This window comes from Hypanus sabinus, chromosome 22 (genome assembly GCF_030144855.1).
Source record: "Hypanus sabinus isolate sHypSab1 chromosome 22, sHypSab1.hap1, whole genome shotgun sequence".
In the NCBI taxonomy this organism is placed as follows: domain Eukaryota; kingdom Metazoa; phylum Chordata; class Chondrichthyes; order Myliobatiformes; family Dasyatidae; genus Hypanus; species Hypanus sabinus.
The window spans coordinates 50,464,969-50,492,476 of NC_082727.1; the positions used below are offsets into that span (position 1 = coordinate 50,464,969).

The 27,508-nt window shown below is 40.7% G+C and overlaps 1 protein-coding gene and 1 long non-coding RNA gene across 5 annotated transcripts in view; one reads left to right on the forward strand and one right to left on the reverse strand.

The window, feature by feature from the left end:
• Window positions 1-27,508, forward strand: part of c22h10orf90 (chromosome 22 C10orf90 homolog) — a 282,594-nt gene that overhangs the window by 164,331 nt on the left and 90,755 nt on the right. The gene's annotated exons all lie outside the window — the stretch shown is intronic.
• Window positions 8,381-27,508, reverse strand: part of LOC132379599 (uncharacterized) — a 124,533-nt gene continuing 105,405 nt past the window's right edge. The window contains exon 5 of the long non-coding RNA XR_009507481.1: window positions 8,381-8,783. This is a non-coding gene — a long non-coding RNA (uncharacterized LOC132379599). The remainder of the gene's footprint in view (window positions 8,784-27,508) is intronic.

The window sequence follows — 27,508 nt, forward strand, 5'->3', positions numbered from 1 at the left end:
ACTTTATTTATCAGAGTACATTCATGTCACCACAAACAACCCTGAGATTCTTCTTCTGTGGGCATACTTAGCAAATCTTTAGAACAGGAACAGTAAACTGTAAACGCCAGGAACTGTTAACTATAAACTGTGCAAATGCAGATATAAATAAATAGCAAAAATAACAGGGTCCTTAAATGAGTGTATCCCCTTTTGTTCAGGCACCTGATGGTTGATGGGTAGTACCTGTTCTTGAACCTGATAGAGCAAATCCTGGGGCACCTGTAGCTTTTACCTGATAGCAGCAGAGAGAACAAAGCATGGCTGGGATGGTGAGGATCTTTGACGATGGATGCTGCTTTTCTATGGCAACATTTCATGAAGATATGCTTGATGGTTGGGACGGTTTTACCTGGGATGCACTAGACCAAATAAAATAGCTCTTGTAGGATTTTCCACTCAAAGGCATTGGTGTTCCCATACCAGACGTAATGCAGCCAGTCAGCACATGGTCCACCACACATCTATGGAAGTTTGCCAAAGTTGTCAATGACATACTGAACTTCCACAGACTGAGGAAGTACATGCACTGTCATGCTTTCTTCACAATAATATTTATATTATTGATCTAGGTCAGGTCCTCTGAGATAGTGACACACAAGAATTTAAAGTTATTGACTCTCTCCACCTCTGATCCTCTGATATTTACTGGATCATGGACCTCTGGTTTCCCTCTCCTGGTCTAAAATCAGTTCCTTGGTCTTACTGACATTGATTGAGAGGTTGTTGCTATTACACCACTCAGTCAAGTTTTCAATCTCACTCCTGTACGCTAATTCATCACCCCCTTTGATACAGCCCTCCACAGTGGTGTCATCAGCAAATTTATATATGGTGGTGGAGCTGTACTTAGCCACACAGTCAGGGGGTGATAGTGTTAAATGCTCAATTGTAATTGGCAGATCAGAGAAGTCCTCCTTCTGCAAAGAATGGGGTTTCCCTTCCTCCACCACTGATGCTGCCCTCACCCACATTTCATCCATCTCCTGAACATCCACGCTCACTCCACCTTAACAGTGATGGAATTCCTCTTGTCATTACCTACCGCCGCGTGAGCCTTAGCATCCAACACGTTATCCTCTGCAACATCCGTTATCTCCAAAGTGATCCTACTGCCAATCACATCTTTACCTCACCCCTCTCTCCACTTCCCTCAGGATTCACTCCATCTGTGATTCCCTTGACTATTTGTCTCTCCCCACTAATCTTCCTCCTGGCACTCGTCTGTGCAAGTGGCCTCAGTGCCACACCTACCCATTCACCCCATTCAGGGCCCCAAACAGTCCTCCAGGCGAGACAACACTTCACCTGTAAATCTGCTGGGGTCATCAATCGTGTCCAGTGTTCCCAATTTGACCTCCTCTACATCAGTGAGAGACATTGTAAATTGTATTCATTCTATCAGCACCTCCACTTCAGCCCACAAAAGTAGAACTTCCTGGAAACCAAACATTTTGATTCCAATTTCCATTCCCATTCCAACATGTCAGTCCATGGCCTCCACTTGTGCCAAGATCAATCCGCCCTTAGAGTGGAGGAGCAAGATCTTTTATTCTACCTTGGTAGCCTTCAACCTGATGGCAAGAACATCGATTTCTTCTTCTGGTATGATACAACTTTCCCTACTACTCCCTCTTCTTTCATTCCCCATTCTGGCCTCTTATCTCTTCTCACCTACCTATCACTTCCCCCTGGGTCCTCTCCTCCTTCCTTTTCTCCAGTGGTTCAATCTCCTCTCCTATCAGATTCCTTCTTCTCCAGCCCTTTATTTTACCTAGCAACCCTCCTTCCCCTCCCCCTACTGTTTTGTTCTGGCATCTTCCCCCTTCCTTTCCAGTCCTGAAGAAGGGTTTTGGGCCAAAACGTCGACTGTTTATTCATTTCCATAAATGCTGCCTGACCTGATGAGTTCCTACAGCATTTTGTGTGTGTTGCTTCTGACAATGCACATTATGGCAGACCCCAAAAATTTTACTTGGAGTTAAATGATTAGTTGAAGACCTGATTGATGCCAATACAGAACAACAATAAATCATCACCAATGATAAATAAATTGGACCAAACTTTTGCACCCTTAGGATGGAAATATTTCTATAAAAAGTCAAAGGAAATATGACATATTTATTCATATAAATATGATTTTACATGAAAGGAGTTTAAAGATTAATTTTAACTGAGGATAAAAATGATATTTTGGTTTGAAAACACTCACAAATTTCTACAGATATACTCTGGACAGCATTCTAACTGGCTACATCACTGTCTGATATTGGAGCAAGCCAGACAGTTGTAAAATTAGTCAGCTTCATCATAGTCCCTAGCCTCCATAGTCCCCAGGACATCTTCAAGCAGTGGTGTCTCAAAAAGGTGGCATCCATCCTTAAGATCCCCCATCATCCGGGACATGCCCTCTTCTCATTGTTACCATCAGGAGGGAGGTAGAGAAGCCTGAAGGCACACACTCAACGATTGAGGAGCAGCTTCTTCTCCTCTGCCATCCCATTTCTGAATGGACATTGAACCCATGAGTACTACCTCAATACTTGATTTCTATTTTTTTGCACTACTTTAATATAAATTTAATAGAACTAATATATATATATATATAGAGAGACAAATAGCAAAATAGTTAAAATCTATATCTATATATGCTAAATAAACAAGAAAAGGTTAACAACATTTGAATAGAAACTGCTGAAAACATGCAAAAGGACAGACACTACACGTGGAAAGAGGAAGAGTTAACTTTTCAGGTCTAGGACGCATCTTGGGAAGTGAGAAAAAGAGAAACAAGTTAATTTTGGGTAGTGGAGAAGGTGGATGGGTGGAATGACTGTAAGTTCTCTAATAGGTTGAGTCAGGATTATTGGCATATGGTTCCACAAATCAGAGCTGTAAGAATGGTTCAGAGTGGCGCTTGAGAAATGGGTTTTAATTCAAAAGATACAGGCATCAATACTTGGGGAATGTGGAGCTGTTTCATTAGCATCAACTTCATATGAATCATGCTGGGATCAATGCGCTGATTAAACTGAGTTAGTAAGCCTGTTTAGTATTTATCTCATGGGCTGATCCTACCTTCCAGCAGACAACAGCAATAGGGCAAAATATTGCATAATTTGGGCATTCAAATAACTAAAACTGTCAAAGCAGCCTTAATATGATGGGATTGACGAAGTAAAAAAAAATTAATAGACAATAAACAGTAGATGCAGGAGTAGGCCTTTCGGCCCTTCTAGCCAGCACCACCATTCACTGTGATCATGGCTGATCATACACAATCAGTACCCCATTCCTGCCCTCTCCCCATATCCCTTGACACCGCTATCTATAAGAGCTCTATCTAACTCTCTCTTGAATAATAAATTAAACAGAGTCAACATGTTGGTAGTACAGCATATTGACATGTAAAATAATAAGTGGAATGTGATAGAACAGGGCAGAGTATATAACAGCAGCGGCAAATGGAGTCAAAATGAAAAATTGGTTAACATCAAAATTAAAGAGTCTTTAACTAAATGCATCATAAATGAATTGATGATAAAATAGTTGTTATAAAAATGTGGTTGCAATGTTACCAAGGCTAGGAAATGATTATCCAAAAGCAATGCTCTTGCAATAGCCAAAGTGATCAATTGCAATTTGACTTTTTGTCTCTAATCTGCTCCATTTTAATGCCTCGCTATGAACTTTCTTCAAGGCATGCTAACTTTGAAGAGAAATAGCTCCTCTTGTGTCTCCAAATGCCATGTATCACATGGACAGAATTCTCTGCAATCATTGTGCCTGATGTTGATGGGGAAAAGCTTAAGGTGAATAGGGTGCCAATCAAAACTTATTGTTCTGCTCGGAATGGTATCAAGCTTTTTGATTGTTGCTGAGGCTGCATGATTCCAGGCTGCATCCTTCTGAGTTATACCTTGAAGACGACAGAAAGAATGAAGATGTGCAGAAGAGTTTCTTGAGAGTGGAGGCTCTCCAAATATTGGCAGTGACTCAGCTGGGTCTTCAGTACTGTTATTCAAAAGGCAAATACTAGATTAAGCTATGAACAAGAAATTCTTGCAGACCAGGGGTTCCCAAATTGAGGTCCACAGATCCCACAGTTAATGGTAGGAGTCTATGGCATAAAGAATATTGGGAACCTCTGTTGCAGACATTCTGCATTAAACAAATAAGTGTTTGTTACATAGATGTATTGAGAGTTAAAACACATGGTTCACTCTCATATTGATGCACCATCAATAACTCTCGGAGATGGGAGGTGAACGATAGGCTTTTATTAGCTGCAAGAGGCCACGATTAGCAGCAAGAGACCACCACACAACATCCTGGAGACTGAGGGAGGAGCAGTGCCTCCAATCGCCTTTATACAGGGGTCTGTGGGAGGAGCCACAGGAGCAGTCAGCAGAGGGGCGTGTCCAGACAAGTATATGTAGTTCACCACACATATACAGCATACAAGATTAAGCAATAAACTGTTCTACATGTATTGCTAAAATATAAGTAAATTAAAATAAGCTTGCATAAATATACTGAGTGGTCACTTTATTTGGTGCTCCTGTATACCTGCTCATTAATGCAAATATCTAATCAGCCAATTAGGTGGGAGCAACTCAATGCATAAAAGCATGCAGACATGGTCAAGAGGGTCTGATGTTCGGACAGAACATTAGAACAGGGACGAAATGTAATCTTAGTGACTTGGGCTGTGGAATGATAGTTGGTGTTTGACAGGGTGGTTTGAGTATCTCAGAAACTGCTGCACACCTGGGATTTTCACACACAACAGTCTTGAGAAGTTTACAGATAATGGTGCGAGAAACCAAAACAGCCAGTGAGTGACATTTCTGTGGGTGAAAATAACTTGTTAACGAGTGAGGTCCGAGGAGAATGGTCAGACTGGTTCAAGCTGATAGGAAGGTGACAATAACTCAAACAACCACATGTTACAACAGTGGTGTGTAGAAGAGCATCTTGAATCACATCAAACCTTAAAGTGGATGGGCTACAGCAGCAGAAGTCCATGAACATACACTCAGTGTCCACTTTATTTGGTACAGCAGGTACATAATAAAGTGGCCATTGAGTTGATATCAGAAATATTACACCTATTGATAAACCAGATATTAGCAATATCTATAAATGAACTAATTCTAAGTAAATGTATTGATTTGTAGTACTGTATATCATAAATAAACATGTCTGCATTAATAATCATTGCACAAGATTACTGTTCATGCATAGTATACCTTGAAGACTGGTTATGACAGTAAACAGAAAATATAAATGTATTATTTGTGGGCCATCAAATTGTAATTAATTGTTTTAGAACAATCATAATGGTTTGTCTGGTGCTATTTATAATCTGGAACAATTGCTTAATTGAAGGGACTAAATCAAACGTTGTTAATATACAGTATTGTGCAAAAATATTAGGCACATATATATAGCTGGAGTGCCTAAAACTTCTGGTGAAAGCACAGGATATTGGGAATGGCGAGGGCAGAGTTCCGTAGGAGGGACGTGCAATAGATGACAGAGAAGCAGTGCCAAGGTGGAGGGTGATGCAGGTGCAGACACACCCAGCCCTGAGGCACCAGGCAAGGTAATTTGATTCCAAACATTGGTTTATTGATTACTAGAGTGTCTCACTGGTGCTTCCTGCTTCCACCCCTCTCCCTTCTGCTTTTCCTAACCATGATTCCCCTCTCCCTGCCACCTTCCCACTCTCAGTCCACAACAGAGACCCCTATCAGAATCAGCTTTATCATCACTCACATGCCATGAAAGCTGTTTTATTTTGTGACAGCAGTACAGTGCAATATATAAGATTACTGTAGTACCCTGCAAAAGTCTTTTGTTAGCCTAGCTATATGTATGTGCTGAAGACTTTTGCACAGTAGTGTACAATGTTAGGAGGAAAAGTAGTCTGAATTGTGATTGTAACTGGATTAACAAAGGGGGAGGAAGGCAGCAGAACAAGTATATAACATGTTGAATTTTGCTTTTCATAAGTACTGGCATTCATGGATTTGAATATGCTTGTGCAAGATAAAATTATGAGACACACACAGCAAATCAAAAGGCAAATAAATGTTGGTTTTTTTGCACTGAAGCTGGAGTATTACAATGAGAAAATCTATTATATAGTGAAACCAAATGTGATTTAATATGTTCAGTTTTGATCTTGATACCCAAGGAAAGATGGATTTTGCAGGAGGATAATGATCCGTGGGTGAAAATGTTGTTCTTTGATGAGAAATTCATGAATGTTCATGAAATTCATTTAGATGAATGAGAGTAGATCTCGTTGATGTACTCTATGCAGGGGGTTTGACAGGCTAGCAACTGAGAAGCTATTTCCATGGCCTGAGGAATCTAAAGCTAGAGGTACTGGTCACAAGGTGTAGCCTTGTTGAAATGAAATGAGAAAAAATATCCGCTGATTGAAAAAGTTCTGAATATTTGGAATTCTTTTTGTTAGAGAGCTGTAATGCAAATGGGTGAATATATTCCAGGTTAGGTAGATGATCATAATAATCATAATTTTGAAAGGTGGTGCAAGATTGAGAGACTTGCTCTTGTCCTTGCATATTTTATTCTTATTGGAATTGAAAGAGCCAAAGAGCCCAGTTGCATTGAATCGTCCAATGCAGAATGAATTCAATGAACCTGTCATACCCCGTCAACACCTTGAAAGAACAGTAAGGGTTTGTTTTACTGCCCCTTTGCAATTTTCCTGATGTAATGGCTTTAAACGTATAGATAATTTCAAGTACCTTAGACGTGACAACATACTGGAAGTAGAGAGAGAAGGAATTATCAATCTGGTAACTACATTAAGCTCAAAGAGGCTTTAGAGGAACCGATGGGTGATTTTTTAAAAAATATATAGACACGTTCAATAAGTTGAAAATTTAACGGCCAGAGTTTGTGTGCAAGGAAGATGGAGGAGAGAGGATGGTCATGGGAAATGCAAAGGCGGGTGGAGTCCACAATGAAGGCATGTGCAGAATTGAAGTAGGCCAAACAGAGGTACAGAAGGAAAGAGGTTATCCAACTAAAAATTTTATGGGACTTTAACTCAAACATTAGTTCTCAGGGTCCAGTTGGCAAAGTTGTATCTGGTGAGAAACAGACAGGACTGGGAGTAATTAGGACAGGTTAACACATTATATATCTGGATAACAGTTAAGTCTCAAGCACAGCAGAACTAATAAAAATACAAAGAACCACTAGTTTACAAATTGAAGAATACTTTTCCAGCTGTGAATAATGCATTCTAATATTTATTACTTGCTTTGGTCAGAGTTGCACCAACTTACTGTCTGAATGTGTTTCCTGTATATCATATTTCTTCTTTAAGAAGCCTTTCAATTCTTGAATTAAAGTGCAGTGTAGACAGATTTATAGGTCATTTTGACAGGATTTCATCCTTCCAAGTGCAGCTGTTGGATTTCTGGGAATTTTCTAAGTATAGTGTGAATAACTGGAATCAAGTTATAGTCATCGATTTAGATGGGTCCCAAGTGATTATAAGCTAATGATCACTACATGTGAGAATAATTGTCTGATTTTATCCTGTACAGTAGATGACAAATCAAAAGTTGTGCTCGGGTATAACACTCTTCAGTTGTGTTAAGTCTCAGTAAACAGTGTTGTTTAACAGCTGAGAAGAGCAGCTGTGTTAAGTCTCAGTAAATCGTGTTGTTTAACAGCTGAGAGCTGCATCTTGCATTAAACTGTAAATTAATTTTGAAAGCTTTGATTCACTGCTAAATACAGAAAGGGACAAAAAATCAGAATCATTTTATCACCAGTATGTGAAACATTTCACAATTTATTGTGGTTCAGTGCCAAGCATAAAGCACAGGACAATACCATAGCAGACAACATTATAGCAACCAACAACTTACAAGACCATAGTGCAAACAGCCGTAACCAATTAGCTGTTAGCAGAATGGTCACATGCAGAGCCTCCATTAGCAGGACGTCAATATCCAAACTTAAATTAATGTGAAGGTATGAACAGACTCAATAATATTCAACAAAGCAAGGAGAGCAGGAAAAGACCATTGAATGGATGTTGTGCAGGGACAGTCAGGGTGTTACACCTGAGTGAGCTTTGTTCATGCTTCACTTGTACTTGCCACCAGGTCCATATTCAGTTTGTCAGATATTGCAGCTCTCTGCTTTCTCTTCAACAGCTGCAGAAATTTAAACAATTGTTTGGCCATCAGCCAAATTTCTGGTACACTGCTGAATTTCTTACCCCTTTTTAGAATAACTGTAGTTTTAAAAAATTGAGGATTATTTAAGAAATCTTTGAAGCATCAATGAACACTTGTTTGGCATCACATCATGGATTTTAATATGACAAGGAATTGAGATACCAAATCTACTCAATTCATACCTTATTACTCAATTTTGTGCATACTTTGCACATGGTTAGGCTCCCACTTGCTCTCTTGTGTGGGATAGACATACAACAGGTTATATGCAGTTGAATATTTGTTTTTATGTCTAGAGAAGTTATGTTCTCATCAGACATCACCTCTGCATACATTTAAAATTTTTCAGCAGGATGACTTTACCGGCCATAATCATGTAAAATAGCAAGTGGTGACAATGGTCACCTCGTTGAAAAGATCTTTTTGCAGCCTCTCTTTTAAGGATAGTCTTGCCCAGTCTCTGTATGAAGATGTTGTTCAATGTACTACAGGAACTGGGTTTTCAGGCATCTGGAAAAGAGGGAGTTTGTGTAAATTTAGAGTCGTCGTTGGAAAGAGATATGGCAACCATTGACAAACATGTTATTCTCGGAGGGGAAGAATTAGAATCCTGAAAAATGTGTTCTCTTTGTAGGACCAGATGAAGGATATCTCATTGAAGTTGGAGAGGAATTTGGATAGGAAGGTAATCTGTCCAAAGTTTATAGTCCGTGTATATTCATGTGCGCACTGAGTCAATGAACTTTGTGACAGGAGTGAATACAGATGCTGGAAACTAGAGCAAAAAGAACAACTGCTGGAGGAACTCAATGGGTCAGATAGCACCTGTAGAGGAAAAGGGATGGTTGCAATTTTGGGCTGAGACCCTGCATTGGGACTGAAATCATACAGAGAAAGCAGCCAGTGTATAGAAGAGAGAGGGAGAGCTGAGACAGAGGGTGGTAAGTGATCGATGGAACAAGATGAGATGGGGAATGGTGGCCGAATAGAGACAGGTGGGAAAATCAAAGAGAAAATGCCTGGGTACAAGAATTAATCTGCTGAAACAATAACAGGAATTGGGTTTTGAATTTAAAAAGGCTACTTATACAACAACCACAGGCAGAAACAGTATATTTTGCAGCCGTGAGTGAGAATCTTGAAGAGACTTTTCTTGAAACTAATTGATAAAGAGTATTCCTAGTTGTTTTTCTCCCAAACAAGCAGACACATTTTCTCTGGATCACCTGTCAAAACATTTCACAATTTTAAAAGCCTCTATCAGATCCCCACTCTCAGGAGAAAAGAGATCATTCACCCTTTCATAATACATATACTTTTTCATATCTGCTTTCATTGTTGCAAACCTTCTATTCACCTTCATCAGTACTTCATTAATTTCTCAATTTTCAAATGTATCCTTGACAGATTTTCACTACAGCATTATTTATTCCCTGCGGTATATGTATCAATTCACAAGGCTATTTTTCATGATAATGGATAGTGTGGCACTCACTGGGCAGACAAATATGTTGAAATGAAATATCCACAGTATATGTTGTCTAGCCTTTTTGATTTACAGTCTGTTGCATATCAAAGTGTCTTCTAGGAATATATCTCTTTTGTAAATCAATCCCAATAAGAACTATCTATGTGTCAATGAGGTCACATCTCATTTTTCTAAGACCACTCACCCAGTCTGCCTAATCTGTCTTCACTGGGCACTCTGGTGTAGGAATTTCCAGAAATCAGTATGGTAATCCTTTGCTGTACTCCGTCAGTCATAAGTATAACTGTCCTTAGATTGGGGATAAGAGTTGTATGCCATATTCCTGATTCAGCCACACAAGGGCCTCATATGACTGTACTTTGACGTTTTTACTTTGAAATCCCCTTGCATTAAAGACAAGTAGTTTTCCTAATTACTTGCTGTAACTGTAATGTTCAAGTTCAAAATCAGATTTAGGTTTAATATCACTGGAAAATGTCATGAAATTTGTTAATTTTGCTAAATTTGTTAAATTTGTTAACTTTGCAGCGGCAGTACCATACAATAATAGAGAAAAAACTTAATTATGCTCGATATATAGAAACATAGAAAACCTACAGCACAATACAGGCCCTCCAGCCCACGAAGCTGTGCCGAACATGTCCTTACCTTAGAAGTTCCCTAAGGTTAGCCATATAACCATATAACAATCACAGCACGGAAACAGGCCATCTCGGCCCTCCGTCCGTGCCGAACTCTTAATCTCACTTAGTCCCACCTACCCGCACTCAGCCCATAACCCTCCACTCCTTTCCTGTCCATATACCTATCCAATTTTACCTTAAGTGACACAACTGAACTGGCCTTTACTACTTCTACAGGAAGCTCATTCCACACAGCTATCACTCTCTGAGTAAAGAAATACCCCCTCGTGTTTCCCTTAAACTTCTGCCCCCTAACTCTCAAATCATGTCCTCTCATTTGAATCTCCCCTACTCTCAATGGAAACAGCCTATTCACATCAACTCTATCTATCCCTCTCAAAATTTTAAATACCTCGATCAAATCCCCCCTCAACCTTCTACGCTCCAATGAATAGAGACCTAACTTGTTCAACCTTTCTCTGTAACTTAAGTGCTGAAACCCAGGTAACATCCTAGTAAATCGTCTCTGCACTCTCTCTAATTTATTGATATCTTTCCCATAATTCGGTGACCAGAACTGCACACAATATTCTAAATTTGGCCTTACCAATGCCTTGTACAATTTTAACATTACATTCCAACTTCTGTACTCAATGCTTTGATTTATAAAGGCCAGCGTTCCAAAACCCTTCTTCACCACCCTATCTACATGAGACTCCACCTTCAGGGAACTATGCACTGTTATTCATAGATCTCTCTGTTCCTCTGCATTCCTCAATGCCCTACTATTTACCCTGTATGTTCTATTTGGATTATTCCTGCCAAAATGTAGAACCTCACACTTCTCAGCATTAAACTCCATCTGCCAATGTTCAGCCCATTCTTCTAACCGGCATAAATCTCCCTGCAAGCTTTGAAAACCCACCTCATTATCCACAACACCTCCTACCTTAGTATCATCGGCATACTTACTAATCCAATTTACCACCCCATCATCCAGATCATTTATGTATATTACAAACAACATTGGGCCCAAAACAGATCCCTGAGGCACCCCGCTAGTCACCGGCCTCCATCCCGATAAACAATTATCCACCACTACTCCCTGGCATCTCCCATCTAGCGATTTTATTACTCCAGCATTAATACCTAATGACTGAACCTTCTTAACTAACCTTCCATGTAGAACTTTGTCAAAGGCTTTGCAGAAGTCCATATAGACTACATCCACTGCCTTACCCTCGTCAACATTCCTCGTAACTTCTTCAAAAAATTCAATAAGGTTTGTCAAACATGACCTTCCATGCACAAATCCACGCTGGCTACTCCTAATCAGATCCTGTCTATCCAGATAATTATTAATACTATCTCTAAGAATACTTTCCATTAATTTACCCACTACTGATGTCAAACTGACAGGTCTATAATTGCTAGGCTTACTTCAAGAACCCTTTTTAAACAATAGAACCACATGAGCAATACGCCAATCCTCCGGCACAATACCCGTTTCTAATGACATCTTAAAGATCTCCGTCAGAGCTCCTGCTATCTCTATACAAACTTCCCTCAAGGTCCTGGGGAATATCCTGTCAGGACCCAGAGATTTATCCACTTTTAAATTTCTTAAAAGCGCCAGTACTTCCACCTCTTTAATTGTCATAGGTTCCATAACTTCCTTACTTGTTTCCCACACCTTACACAATTCAATATCCTTCTCCTTAGTGAATACCAAAGAGAAGAAATCATTCAAAATCTCTCCCATCTCCCTCGGCTCCACACATAGCTGACCACTCTGATTCTCTAAGGGGCCAATTTTATCCCTCACTATCCTCTTGCTTTTAATATAACTGTAGAAACCTTTTGGATTTATTTTCACCTTATTTGCCAATCCAACCTTGTATCTTCTTTTAGCTTTTCTAATCTCTTTCTTAAGATTCCTTTTACTTTCTTTATATTCCTCGAGCAATTCCTTTACTCCATGCTGCTTATATCTATTGTAGACATCCCTCTTTTTCCGAACCAAATTTCTAATATCCCTTGAAAACCATGGTGCTTTCAAACTTTTAACCTTTCCTTTCAACCTAACAGGAACATAAAGATTCTGTACCCTCATAATTTCACGCTTAAATGACCTCCATTTCTCTATTACATCCTTCTCATAAAACAACTTGACCCAATCCACTCTCTCTAAATCCCTTCACATCTCCTCAAAGTTAGCCTTTCTCCAATCAAAAATCTCAATTCTAGGTCCTGTCCTGTCCTTCTCCATAATTATATTGAAGCTAATGTTATTGTGATCACTGGATCCGAAGTGCTTCCCAACACATACATCTGTCAGCTGACCTATCGCATTCCCTAACAGGAGATCCAACACTGCCCCATCTCTAGTCGGTACTTCTATGTATTGTTGCAAAAAACTATCCTGCACACATTTCACAAACTCTAAACCATCCAGCCCTTTTACAGAATGAGCTTCCCAGTCTACGTGTGGAAAATTAAAATCTCCCACAATCACCACCTTGTGTTTACTACAAATATCTGCTATCTCCTTACACATTTGCTCTTCCAACTCACGCTCCCCATAGGTGGCCTATAATACACTTCTATCAGTGTTACTACACCCTTCCCATTCCTCAATTCCACCCAAATAGCCTCCCTAGAGGAGCTCTCTAATCTATCCTTCCAAAGCACTGCCATAAGATTTTCTCGGACAAGCAATGCAACACCTCTTCCTCTGGCCCCTCCTACTCTATCACACCTGAAGCAACTAAATCCAGGAATATTTAGATGCCAATCACACCCTTCCTGCAACCATGTTTCACTAATAGCTACAACATCATAATTCCAGGTATCAATCCACGCTTTAAGCTCATCCACCTTACTTACAATGCTCCTAGCATTAAAATAGATACATGTAAGATACTCTCCACCCCTCCTCTCTTTTCATCCCTAACAATGCATTCAAATTTATTATCCTTTTCTTTCTTCTCCCCTACATCTTCGGGCTGAGCGCATCCCTTCTCCATCACCTGCCTTTCCTCCCTCACACACTGTCTATTTACTTGCTCTACTGGTGAACTAACCTCCTCTCCCATAGTTTCCTCAAATTGATTCCCGCCCCCCCCCCCCATCTTACTAGTTTAAAGTCTGCCCTGTAGCCCTAGCAAAACTCCCCGCTAGGATATTGGTCCCCCCAGGATTCAAGTGTAACCCGTCCTTCTTGAACAGGTCACGCCTGCCCCAGAAGAGGTCCCAATGATCCAGAAACTTGAATCCCTGCCCCCTGCTCCAATCCCTCAGCCACGCATTCATCCTCCACCTAATTCTATTCCTACTCTCACTGTCGCGTGGCACAGGCAGTAATCCCGAGATAACTACCTTTGTGGTCCTTCTTCTTAACTGCCTTCCTAACTCCCTATACTCTCGTTTCAGGACCTCTTCCCCTTTCCTACCACGACCTCTGGCTCCTCACCCTCCCACTTCAGGATATCTTCGACACGATCAGAAAAGTCCCGAACCCTGGCACCAGGGAGGCAAATTACCATCCGGGACTCCCGATCACCTCCACAGAACCGCCTGTCTGAACCCCTGACCATCGAGTCCCCTATTACTATGGTCCTCTTTCTTCTATCCCTACCCTTCTGAGCTACAGGGCCGTCCTCTGTGCCGGAGGCCCGGCCACTGTCACTTCCACCAGGAAGGCTGTCCCCCCCAACAGTACTGAAACATGAGTACTTATTGTCAAGGGGTACAGCCACCGGGGTACTCTCTAGTACCTGCCTCTTCCCCTTCCTGACCGTGACCCACCTATCTGCCTCCCATGGTCCCGGAGTGACCACCTGCCTGTAACTCCTCTCAATCACCTCCTCACTCTCCCTGACCAGGCGAAGGTCATTGAGCTGCAGCTCCAGTTCCCTAACTCGGTCCTTCAGGAGCTGCAGTTCGGTGCACCTGGCGCAGATGTGGACGTCCGGGAGGCTCGGAGACTACAGGACCTCCCACATCCGACGTAGAGAACAGCAAGCTGCCCTCACACTCATACTTCCCGAAAAACTGAAAAATAACAAGAACTGAAAGATAAGCCTACTGTGCCCTCTTCTGCCTAAGCCCCCTGAGCCCAAGCCCTAAACTCTGCTCCTGGCTCACTCCGCTGCCCGCAAACGATGCTGTCCGCTTCTTAAGGCTGCGTTCTTTTTATATCTTCCCTCCTTCCCGGGCCTCCTCACGCGCCTGTGCAGTCCCGCCTCTCAGAACTCCGATCTGAGACGCAATTGGACAATTTGAAAATGGCCACCGCCGCACTTCCTCTCAAAGCCTCGCTGTCCTCTTCCAAAAGAGAACTACCTCACTCAGTCTCTCCTTTTTTATATCTTCCCTCCTTCCCAGGCTTCCTCACGCGCCTGCGCAGTCCCGCCTCTCAGAACTCCGATCTGAGACGCAATTGGACAATTTGAAAATGGCCGCCGCCGCACTTCCTCTCAAAGCCTCGCTGTCCTCTTCCAAAAGAGGATAGTCCTCTATTTTTCTAAGCTCCATGTACCTATGCAAGAGTCTCTTATAGACCCTATCACAGCTGCCTCCACCACCGTCACCAGCAGCCCATTCCACACAATCACCATTCTGTGTGTAAAAAACTTAACCCTGATATCTCCCTGTACCTACTTCCAAGCACATTAAAATTGTGCCCTCTCGTGCTAGCCATTTCAGCCCTGAGAAAAAGCCTCTGACTATCCACACGATCAATGCCTCTCATCATTTTATACATCTCTATCAGGTCATCTCTCATCCTCCATCACACTTATCTGGATTGAACTCCATCTGTCACTTTCAACCCAGTTTTGCATCCTATCAATGTCCCGCTGTAACCTCTGACAGCCCTCCACACTATCCACAACACCCTAACCTTTGTGTCATTAGCAAACTTACTAAACCATTCCTCCACTTCCTTATCCAGGTCATTCATAAAAATCACAAAGAGTAGGGATCCCAAAACAGACCCCTAAGACACATCACTGGTCACTGACCTACACGCAGAATATGACCCGTCTACAATCACTCTTTGCCTTCTGTGGGCAAGCTAGTTCTGGATCCACAAAGCAAAGTCCCCTTGGATCCCATGCCTCCTTACTTTCTCAATTAGCCTTGAATGGGGTACCTTATCAAATACCTTGCTGAAATCCATATATACTACATCTACAGCACTTCCTTCATCAATGTGTTTAGTCACATCCTCAAGAAATTCAATCAGGCTTGTAAGGCACAACCTGCCTTTGACGAAGCCAAGCTGACTATTCCTAATCATAATATGCCTCTCCAAATGTTCATAAATCTTGCCTCTCAGGATCTTCTCCATCAACTTACCAACCACTGAAGTAAGACTCACTGGTCTATAATTTCCTGGGCTATCTCTACTCACTTTCTTGAATAAGGAAACAACATCCACGACCCTCCAATCCTCTGGAACCTCTCCCAACCCCACTGATGATGCAAATATCTTCACTAGAGGCTCAGCAATCTCCTCCCTTGCCTCCCACAGTAGCCCGTCCCAGTGACTTATCCATATATATATATATATATATATATATATAACAGATAAATTAAAGGAGTAGCGTAAAAGGTAGAAATAAAAAATTAGTGAGGTGGTGTTCATGGTTTTAGTATCCATTCAGAAATCAGATGGCAGTGGGGAAGAAGCTGCAGGTGGTGATTATAAATCCAATTTGCCACAGGCTTGGTTGTTGCCTGTGTCTTACCGTATACTGACATGTACTGGTTCACTTTCTGAGACAAAGAAGAAGAAAATGTAAACATTAGCTCTATATGTCACATGTACATCGAACGTACTGTGAACCGTGTTGTTTGGGTCAAACCAAATCAGTGAGGATTTTGCTGAGCAGCATACAAACTTCACTACATTTCCAGCACCAATATAGCATGTCCACAACTTACTACCCATAACCGTATATCTTTGGAATATGGGTGGAAATCCACGTGATCATGGGAGAATGCACAAACTGCTTACAGGCAGCAGAAGGAATGGAACATCCATCTTACAGTTGGGGCTGATTAGTGTTAGGCTAATCGCTATGCTACCATGCTGGCCACACTGAATGGATTTGTGAATGGAATTGAACAGTACATAACCAATAAACATTGTGGAAGGTCAGAAAATTGACAAAGCAGCTGAAAGTAGCTGGGTCTAGGAGTCTGCTCTGTAAGACGCCTACGACAATGCATTGGAACCTCTATAGAAATCTTCAACAACCACAATCATCTTCCTTTCTATGAGACTCCATGCAGTGGAAATATTTCTTGTAACTCCCATCTGGTTTCAGTTTTATCAGGGATTCTTGAAGACTCATTTGGTCAACCACTGTCTTAATCTCAAGAGTAGTTATTCCAGTTTTCAATGTTTGTTCATATTTTGACCCAAGTAATAGTGGCATCAGTGGCTAAGTTGATTTGCTGGACAATATAAAGATAGAATAACATCTGCATTCAAAGGAGTTAGTAGTCACTCTTGATAGAATGTAAAACTATGTGAGGAAGTAGTTCACTTTTGAACACAATCTTTTAGGTAAGCCCTTCATCTTTAGAGTCAGAAGTCAAGAAAGGTAACTTTGGGAGGGATCAAAATACAACCAACTCTTTTCTGAGACATACTTCAGAGAAAATAAATATTTTAAAGATAGAAGAAAGGAAGAACAAGAAGAAGAATAAAAATTGTCTTCAAGCCAAAAACTTTGAAATGGAAAATTGTATGTGGCTTTTGGAACTTCAATTGAATAGATGTAATTGGCTTTGAAACCTGTCATTAGAAGCAACTAATTACAAAAGGATCCAATAATTAAACCATGAATCCAACTATAAAACAGCTTGAAAGATGATTTGGTTATCTTCATTATATTTCTGATTCTTAAATTGAATAAAATGCATTAGTATTCAAAAGTTGGCTGGCAGGCTGACAATGCTTTAGTATTTTAGTGTCGTATGCAAATGCCTGGAATTGTTCTCAACAGATTCCAACCAAGCATTTTTCTAAATTTTCACCATTGCCGTTACTTTTTCATTTATATTATCTTTCATGTTTTTTCAATGAAAATGAAATGATGTTTAATTTGAAAATGCATTACCTTTAATACAGAATTATCATTTTATGGAGACAAATTCTTCCATGTGTATCTAAAATTTTACAAATACAATCTGGGCAGAAATTCTGTCAAAACATACATTAATTCCAATAACTAATCTTAATGAGTAAGGCTATTTTGTACCTTGACAGAACATTATCATGTTCAAAATGTATTTCATTGTAACATGGTTTTGCTTAATTTTATGGTTGTGTTATAATGCGATCACTCAATTCCTGACTTGCTTTATTCCACATGACATTTAAGAGCTGCTCTATACTGTATTGAATACAGTAATATCTATGAACACTGACAATGTCCCATTGAAAGTGCTAAAGCCCATGTACCATAACTAAACATTCTGTTATCCTACCACCACCAAAACTGAATTAAATCTACTTGTGACTCTGAACTGTTCTGCTTACAGTATGTGGAAAGTTGCCAAGTACTTCCTCTGTGGAAAAAGCTGTTCAAATCAAAGTTAAATACATTTTCAAGTGTATGGTCTAAATTAATAAAGAAAATAAATGAGAATTTCTATTTGAAAAGCATGAAGCCACAAGTCAATATTAGCCCGCTTTTACAGAATCAGAATCAGGTTTAATATCATTGACATACGTCATGAAATTTATTAACTTTGTGGCGGCATTACAATGTAAAGCACAATAAACGTAGAAAAAAGTGAATTACATGAAATATATACATACATATATTAAATAGTTAAATAAGTTGTGCAAAAACAGAAATAAAAAGCAATGAGGTAGTGCTCATGTGTTCAATGCCCATTGAAATTAGGAGGCCGAGGGAAAGAAGCTGTTCCTGAATCTCTGAGTGTGTGCTTTCAGGCATCTGTACCTCCTTTCTGACAGTAACAATAAGAAGAGGACATGTCCTGGGTGGTGGGGGATCTTACTGATGGATGCCACCTTTCTGAGGCACCACTCCTTGAAGGTGTCTTGGATGCTACAGAGGCTAGTGCCCATGATGGAGCTGACTTACTTTGCAACTCTCTGCAACTTACTTCAATCTTGTTTAGTTGCCACCCCCCTCCTCCCCCATACCAGACGATGATGCAGCCAGTCAGAATGCTCTCCACAGTACATCTGAAGAAATTTCGAGTGTTTTAGGTGACAAACCAAATCTCAAACTCCTAATGAAATATAGCCATTGTCTTGCCTTATTTATAGCTGCGTCAATATGTTGGGCCTAGGTTAGATCCTCAGAGATATTGACACCCAGGAACTTGGAACTTGAAATTGATCTCTCCCTCCACTTCTGATCCCTCTACAAGGATTGATTTGTGTTCCCTTGACTCACCCCTTCTGAAGACCACAATCAGTTCTTTGGTCTTGCTAACATTGTTGTTGCTACAACACCACTTAAAGAGCTGGGTTTTTCTTGTAATTTATTTTTTTATTGAAGTTCATCATCAAACAAACATTTCCATTAGATGTATTTCAGACATTGTACATATATATCATATAATCATATATTTCACAAATCTCCACAAAGTATTTATCTGAGGTATACACTTATAGAAAAGAGTGGAAAGAATAAACAAGCAAAAGGAAAGAACTATGTACAAGTAGGGAGTGATCTTTTTTTACAACAGATTCATTGATTTGTGAGAATAAAATCAGGCCTATGAGGCATTATGTAGTTAAACCATTTTTCCCAGTATGAATCAAATTGTTCCAGCTTATGGTTAACAGATGCTATTATCTTCTCCATTTTGTAAATGCCCATTGTAATTTCCATGTATTTAAAGTTGGGCTCTCCTGTGATAACCACTTCCTAGTAAGAGTCTTTTTACCAGCCACCAACAATATATTCATGAAATATTTATCTCTTTTCAACCATTCTTGAGGTATATATCCAAAATATATGGTCTTACTCTCCAAGGGTATTTCACATTTAAAGATGTCTTGTAGGGCATTGTGTATCCCCCCTCATATCAATGGAAGTGTACAAGTTCACAGAAATGGAGGGAGTTTGGATGGAAAAACTTGATAAGATATTTTATTACACGCTCTCAGAAATCCCATTATGATAGTAACCTCCCTGTTTGCTGGAGAAATTGTGGAAATCAAAATGCAAATCATTATCATATTTTTTGGGACTGCCCTGTTAACGAGCTGGTATTTGGCCTCTCGTCACCATCTGAGATTCTGCCAACAATGGTTGTATTATCCGCAAACTTATAGATGGTATTTGAGCTATGCCTAACCACACAGTCATGGTTGTAGAGAGAGTAGAGCAGTGAGCAAGTTCTCTTCAATTTGAGCTATGCATCAGCAAAACCCAGCTGGATAAGTCCATGGGGATCTCCAATGTTAAACTGTAGTACAAAGTTCTGTCAGGCACATGTGGCTTAATGCAGCCAAAAGCTTCTAAACATAGAAACGATGGGACTGAAATTCAGATTTTTTTTAAAGAGACATGAAAAATTACTGACAAGTAAAATAATAGAAAATAAAAATTGTTTTGAGAGGTGCCTTGATAGAGGTGTTTAAATTGTTAAGACACATTGATGGAATGGACAGCCTGCACCTTATCATGTATTAGCAGGAATGGCTGATACAAGAGAGAATAATTCTAAGGTGATTGGAGGAAAGGGTAGTAGAGGTGTCAGAGGTAGTTTGTTTTTTTATACAGAGAGAAGTAGGTGCATGGAGTATGCTGCCAGGTTGGTGATAGAGGCAAATACATTAGAGACATTAAAGAGATAGATACATAGATTTAAAAAAAATGGAGGGCTATGTGGGAGTGAATTATTAGATTGATCTTGGAGTGGTTAAAAAGTTGGCACAATATCATGAGCCGAAGGGCTTGTACTATGTTCTATTTTATTAACACAGCACGGTTTAATTAAAAGAAGGACAAGTTTGACTAAACCACATGATTGCTTTTCTTTTGAGAATATAGCAAGGAGGTTTGATGACGGAAATATGTTTGTGGACCACTGTGTGGATTTTAGCAATACTGTTGACAAGGCTAGTCAGAAAATAATATCTTATTAGATCCAACGCAAAGTGGCAGAAGCAAAGGATTATGTTTGTTGGATTTTTGTGGAATGGAATGGAATGGCATGTTGGACTGAACAACAATTACTGAAGGATCTTAATTCTTAAAAGCAAGGATTTAAAGCATATTGTGATGATACCAAAATTGCAGAAATTTGTTGCTAATGAGGAAGAAAGCTTGAGATAAAAGAACATTACAGTGGTCTGCTTAGTTGGCAAGAATCAGAATCAGGTTTAATATCATCAGTAAATGTCGTGAAATTTGTTGTTCTTGAGGCAGCAGTATAATGCAATACATAATTATAGAAAAAGTATGGTGAATTTTAGTAAATACGTAATAGTTAAATTAAATAAGTGGTACAAAGTAGAAATAAAAAAGTAGTGAAGTAGTGTTCATGGGTTCAATATCCATTCAGTAATCAGATGACAGATGGGAAGAAGCTGTTCCTGAATCATTGAGTGTGTGTCTTCAGACTTCTGTACCTCCTTCCTGATGGTAGCAATGAGAACAAGACAAGGCCTGGGTGATGGGGTTCTTAATGATGGACATCAGCTTTTTGAGGCATCACTCCTTAATATTATGAAGGCTGGTGCCCATGATGGAGCTAAGTTTACACCTCTCAGCAGCTTATTTCGATCCCATGCGGTAGCCTCTGTGCACCCCACCCCCATGCTCCCAGACACCAGACGGTGATGCAGCCAGTTAGAATGCTCTCCATGGTACATCTGTAGGAAATGACATTTAAAGTAGCAAATGGAATTTAATCCAGAGAATTAACAGATAATGCAATTAAGAAGATGTAATGTGACAAAGCGGATCTAATCCAGAGATCTGAGGTAGTACATAAATATAGAAGTAGAATGTTTTTGAGTGCTGTGAAGGAAGAAGAGAGTTTTAGCAAGTATATCCACAGATCCCTAAAGGTAGCAGAATAGCTCAAATATATTAGTGTAAATGTTTATTCACTACGGAAAAGGATCTTGGCAATTGTAGGGATGACTTATAGTGGATTGAAAAGCTTGAGCATATAGACATTAAGAAAAAGGATGTGCTGGAGCTTTTTGAAAGCATGAAGTTGGATAATTCTCTGGGACCGGACGAGATGTACCACAGGCTACTGTGGGAGGTGAGGGAGGAGATTGCTGAGTCTCTGGCAATGATCTTTGCATCATCAATAGGGAAGGGAGAGGTTCCAGAGGATTGGAGGCATGGGATCCAAGGAGACATTGCTATGTGGATCCAGAACTGGCTTGCCCACAGAAGGCAGAGAGGTTGTGGACAGGTCATATTCTTCATAGAGGTCGGTGACCAGTGATGCGTCTCAGGGATCTGCTCTGGGACCACTTCTCTTCATGATTTTTATAAATGACCTGGATGAGGAAGTGGAGGGATGGGTTAGTAAAATTGCTGATGACACAAAGGTTGGGGGTGTTGTAAATAGTGTGGAGGGCTGTCAGAGGCTACAGCGAGACATTGATAGATGCAAATTGGACTGAGAAGTGGCAGATGGAGTTCAACCCAGATAAGTGTGAGGCGGTTCATTTTTGGTAGATCAAATATGATGGCAGAATATAGTATTAATGGTAAGATTCTTGGCAGTGTGGAGGATCAGAGGGATCTTGGGGTCCAAGTACATAGGACACTCAAAGCTGCTGCACAGGTTGACTCTCTGGTTAAGAAGGCATTTGGTGCATTGGCCTTCATCAACCATGGGATTGAGTTTAAGAGCCGAGAGGTAATTTTGCAGCTATTTAGGACCCTGGTGAGACCCCACTTGGAGTACTGGGGAGCATGCCTTATGAGAATAGGTTGAGTGAACTCGGCCTTTTCTCCTTGGAGCAATGGAGGATGAGAGGTGACCTGATAGAGGTGTATAATATGATGGGAGGCATTGATCATGTGGATAGTCAGAGGCTTTTTCCCAGGGCTGGAATGGCTAACATGCAAGGACACAGTTTTAAGGTGCTTGGAAGTAGGTACAGAGGAGATGTCAGGGGTAAGTTTTTTATACAGAGAGTGGTGAGTGTGTGGAATGTGCCTCTGACGATAGCGGTGTAGGCGGATATGATAGGATCTTTTAAGAGACTCCTGGATAGGTACGTGGAGCTTTGAAAAATAGAGGGCAATGGGTAATTTCTAAAGTAAGTACATGTTCGGCACAGCATTGTGGGCTGAAGGGCCTGTATTGTGCTGTAGGTTTTCTATGTTTCTCTATAAGGCATAGGATTTAGGATAAGGGAGGGTACTCACAGAATGCATGCAATGTTAGTTAGACCACACATTAAATATTATGTACAATTCTGGTCACCTTATTAAAGGGAATATGCTATTACAATGGGTAGAATGTAAGGGAATCTATGAGGACTTCCCATCAGTGACAAAGTGCAAAAGCTTGAAAGCATGTACCCCACCGGTAAGCAATGATAGTTTCTACTCCAGTGTTAGCAGTATCTTGAATGGATAACTCTTATGCTAAAGACTAATTCTTGATTGACTTTCTTCGTACTTTATTTATTTACCTGGACCTTATTTTGTAGCTGCTACACCATATTCTGCATTGTTTTCTTCTCACTTCCTCGATGTCCGTGTAAATCAAAGTATTTTGGTGCACGTGACAATATTCAATCAATTCCAACAGCAAAGTAATTCCAATTCCATGCTATGAATTAAGAATTTCTGGTATCTCAATCCTATGTCATTCATCCCATAGTCCGAGGTTATGCCCCGCACGTACAGTCAACCAGAGGAGTCAGTCTCTTTAGATTCAGACAGCTGAGACTTCAAATAAAATTTCTCTTAAGTTTCATCGAGATCTCCTGTCATTTTACTAAACTCTCAGAACTCAACAGAAATGTCTGATTAATCATAATACTGGAAGCTGCTTCAGATGCTCTCCAATCACAGTATATTAAACTCTCAGAGATGCTGGATGAAAGAAGATAACCAAGAATAATTAACAGCTGACAAATGTATATCTGTACTGATTGTATCTTGGCAACTGTAACCAAGCATAGTAGCAGATCAAGGAACATCGATGGGTCAGTAACTGTGGGGAAACACGAATTCTGGGAGAACAATTACACAGATTTCTCCTAGCTGCAATCCATTAGAAAATTTTGGAATCGATATTTTGTAGTGGTTTTGTTCAATAAAGTATTCATCAATAAATTTCAAAATGTAATGATTTAGACCAGATGTAACAGCAAATTTCAGCTCATTTTCAATCAAGAATGAGTGCTAATAAGATAGTGAGAGGGTTGCAAATCTCTTCAATAGTCAAATGTTTGGCATTGATTGCCATGACTTTTTAAAAATCCTGGTACTTTAAAACTACTACCAAAATACAATGGTGTTGTGTACATACATCTACTGATGCCTCTGGACACATCTTCAGTGATGTTCCTGGAATTATTGGGTGTTTTAGGTCTTTCATCATCATACACCCTCCTCCAGGTGACCCAGCCAGGGCTGATCAGACCCCAGCTTGTGTCCAGGTGGCTAGCTACACATGACTCTTTGGCTCTCCTCTCTTGAGCCACAGCCACCTTAAGGCCCTCTCTGCCGCATCGGTAATACTGTGGATGGCTCTCTTCCTCTCTCCCTCGATGCCCAAATTGCTGTAGGCTCTCTCTGGCTAAGGAATGGGCTGTGAATCCCCTACAACCAACCTCCACTGGGGGACATCTCGCTCTCCATCCAGCCTGCTGGCAGTCGCTGACCAGTCCTGTGTACTTGGAGAGCTTCCTTTCAAAGGCCTCTTCCAAGTGATCTTCCCATGGGACTGTCAGCTCCAGCAGCACCACTTGCTTATTAAACTCAGACACAAGGACAAGGTCTGGTCGCAGGGTGGTGGCTGCGGTATGGTTGGGGAACTTCAGCTGCCTTTCGAGGTTCACCAACAGCTGCCAGTTCCTTGCAGAGGTCAGGATGCCTGCAGATGTTCTTTTGGCGGGTATTGGCTGCTCCCCAGCTCTCGCATTAGCGTTAGGGTTAGGGTTTTCATAGCAGATACAGTTAAAAAGAAATTCCTTATGTTCATAAGATTTTAATATATTATACAAGTGTTTTTCATTTAAGTGCTTTGTTATAAGGGAAACTAGTCATTTTTACAGAAGTACTTCCGCTTCAGGATATCAGAACAAACTATATTGAATACTTTACTTTGTTTCTCTGTTTGGGTAGTGCAGTGGTGTAGTCAGGTGAGTTGTTGTCTCACATCTCTAGTGACTTGGGTTTAATTCTGACTTCTGGTGCTGTTGCATAGAATTTTTATGTTCTCCCTGTAACCAAGTGGGTTTCTTTTAAGCTGCTAAGGTTTCCTATCACACCCTCAGACTGAAGGATTAATTGGTCACTGTAAATTGCCCCTTGTGTGTCGGAGAGTGGTAGAATCTGGGTGGAAATTGAGGGGAATGCAAGGAGAATAAAATGGGATTTTGGTAGGATTAGTGTTAGTAGGCAAGCTCAGAGCTGAAGGGTCTTTTCTGTGCTATGACTCTGATATGAATTCTGTATAACAAATTGGTGGAGGAATTACTGTTATATAAAAAATTTAAAGATCAAGTGCAAGTGGATCTTAAATCCATTTAAAGCGAGTGGACTTATCAGAGGTAAGTATTCTATACAAAGAGCAGTGGGTGCCTGAAACACACTGCCTGGACTCGTGGTGGAGGCTGATACAATAGAGACATTTAAGAGACCCTTATAGAGGCATATGGATGTAAGATAAATGGAGATAATGTCCAGTGTAGAAGGGAAGGGATAGATCAAATCGTGGAGTACAGAACATAATGGGATGAAGAGCCTGTGCTGTACGGTATTATTCTATGCTCTAACATATGCATACTTCATTATAAGTCTTACCTGAAGAGTGGATTGGGCAGCATCGGATTTATGTGTGTTACAGAATGCCTTTTCAATTAAATAAAAATCAATATTCAGAATTTTATCAAACTGCACAAAATAACTAATTATAAACTTGTATTTAAAGAAATTTGTAAAAATGCTATTCTCTTTTTCAGTTCCTCTTTCTCTGTTGTGTCTGTTCTCAGGATAATGCTCTCCATTCCAGAACATCTGAGATATTGCAAAGAATGGGATTTCCCTTTCTTTACCATTATGCTGCTCTTACCCACATCTCCTCTATTTTCTGCACATCTGCCTTCATCCACTTTCCCACTGTCATAGGGATAGCATTCCCATTGCCCTTACCACACAATGGGCCTCCATATCCAGCACACCATTCTCCATAACTTCCACCATCCTCAATGGGATCCGACCATTAAACACATTTTCCCTCCCCCCCCCCCCCCCCCGCCACTATCTGCCTTCCATAGGGATTGATCTCTATGTGACTCTCTTCTCCACTTGCCCCTTTCCACTATTCTTCCTGGCACTTATCCCTGCAAGTGGAACAAATGCTACATCTGACCCTTCACCTCATCCCTCATCACCATTCAGTGCCCCAAACAATCCTCCAGGTAGGACGACATTTCACCTTGAAATCTGATAGGTCATCTTCTGTATCAGGTGATCCCAATGCAACCTCCTCCACGTCAGTGAGACGCAACTTAGATAGGGGGTATTGCTTCATCGAGCACCTTTGCTCCACCCACCACAGAAGGCGGGACTTCCTGGTGGCCACCCACTTCAATTTGATTTCCCATTCTCATTTCATCATGTTGGTCCATGACCTACTCTGTCACAACGAGACCGCTCTCAAGCTGAAGCAGCAACATCTCATATTCCATCTGGGTAGTCTTCAACCTGACAGCATGAACATCCATTTCTCTAACTTGCAAGCATTTCTCTCTTTATCCTTTCCCCATTCTAGCTCTCCTCTTACTCCTACTTTTCTCCTCACCTGCCTATCATCTCTCTCTGGTGTCCCTCCTCCTTCTCTTTCCCTCATGGTTCATTCTCCTCTCCTGTTAAATTCCTCCTTTTTCAGCCCTTTCCTCCTTCCACCTATCTTCTTCCAGCTTCCTACCTTCTCCTCTCTTCCTTTCCAGTACAGATGAAGGGTCTAGGCCCAAAATATCGATTATTTAATTTCCTCCATAGATACTGCCTGACCTGCTGTGTTCCTCCAGTATTTTGTGTGTAACTAATTTTTGTTTTGATTCTTCTATTTGTCTGAAGTGCAGGTGAATCATTTTGAAATAAACTCAAATCAGATATCTTGAAAAAGTAATCACAGTATTAGATTAGCTTTGCGTTAAAGAAATGATTTTTGTTTTTCGTTCAAAGAAGTATTACTACTTAACTTGTGCAGGTAACAGGTGGTTGTTATGGAGATGAAAGAAAACTGATGGAATCAGACAAACAGACAGACATACTTTATTGATCCCGAGGGAAATGGGGTTTCGTTACAGTCGCACCAACCAAGAATAGTGTAGAAATATAGCAATATAAAACCATAAATAATTAAATAATAATGTTAATAATGCCAAGTGGAAATAAGTCTAGGACCAGCCTATTGGCTCAGGGTGTCTGACACTCCGAGGGAGGAGTTGTAAAGTTTGATGGCCACAGGCAGGAATGACTTCCTATGACGCTCAGTGTTGCATCTTGGTTTAATGAGTCTCTGGCTGAATGTACTCCTGTGCCTAACCATTACATTATGGAGTGATGGGAGGCATTGTCCAAGATGGCATGCAACTTGGACAGCATCCTCTTTTCAGACACCGCCGTCAGAGAGTCCAGTTCCAACCCAACAACATCACTGGCCTTGCGAATGAGTTTGTTGATTCTGTTGGTGTCTGCTACCCTCAGCCTGCTGCCTCAGCACACAACAGCAAACATGATAGCACTGGCCACCACAGACTCATAGAACATCCTCAGCATCATCCGGCAGATGTTAAAGAACCTCAGTCTCCTCAGGAAGTGGAGACGGCTCTGACCCTTCTTGTAGACAGCCTCAGTGTTCTTTGACCAGTCCAGTTTATTGTCAATTTGTATTCCCAGGTA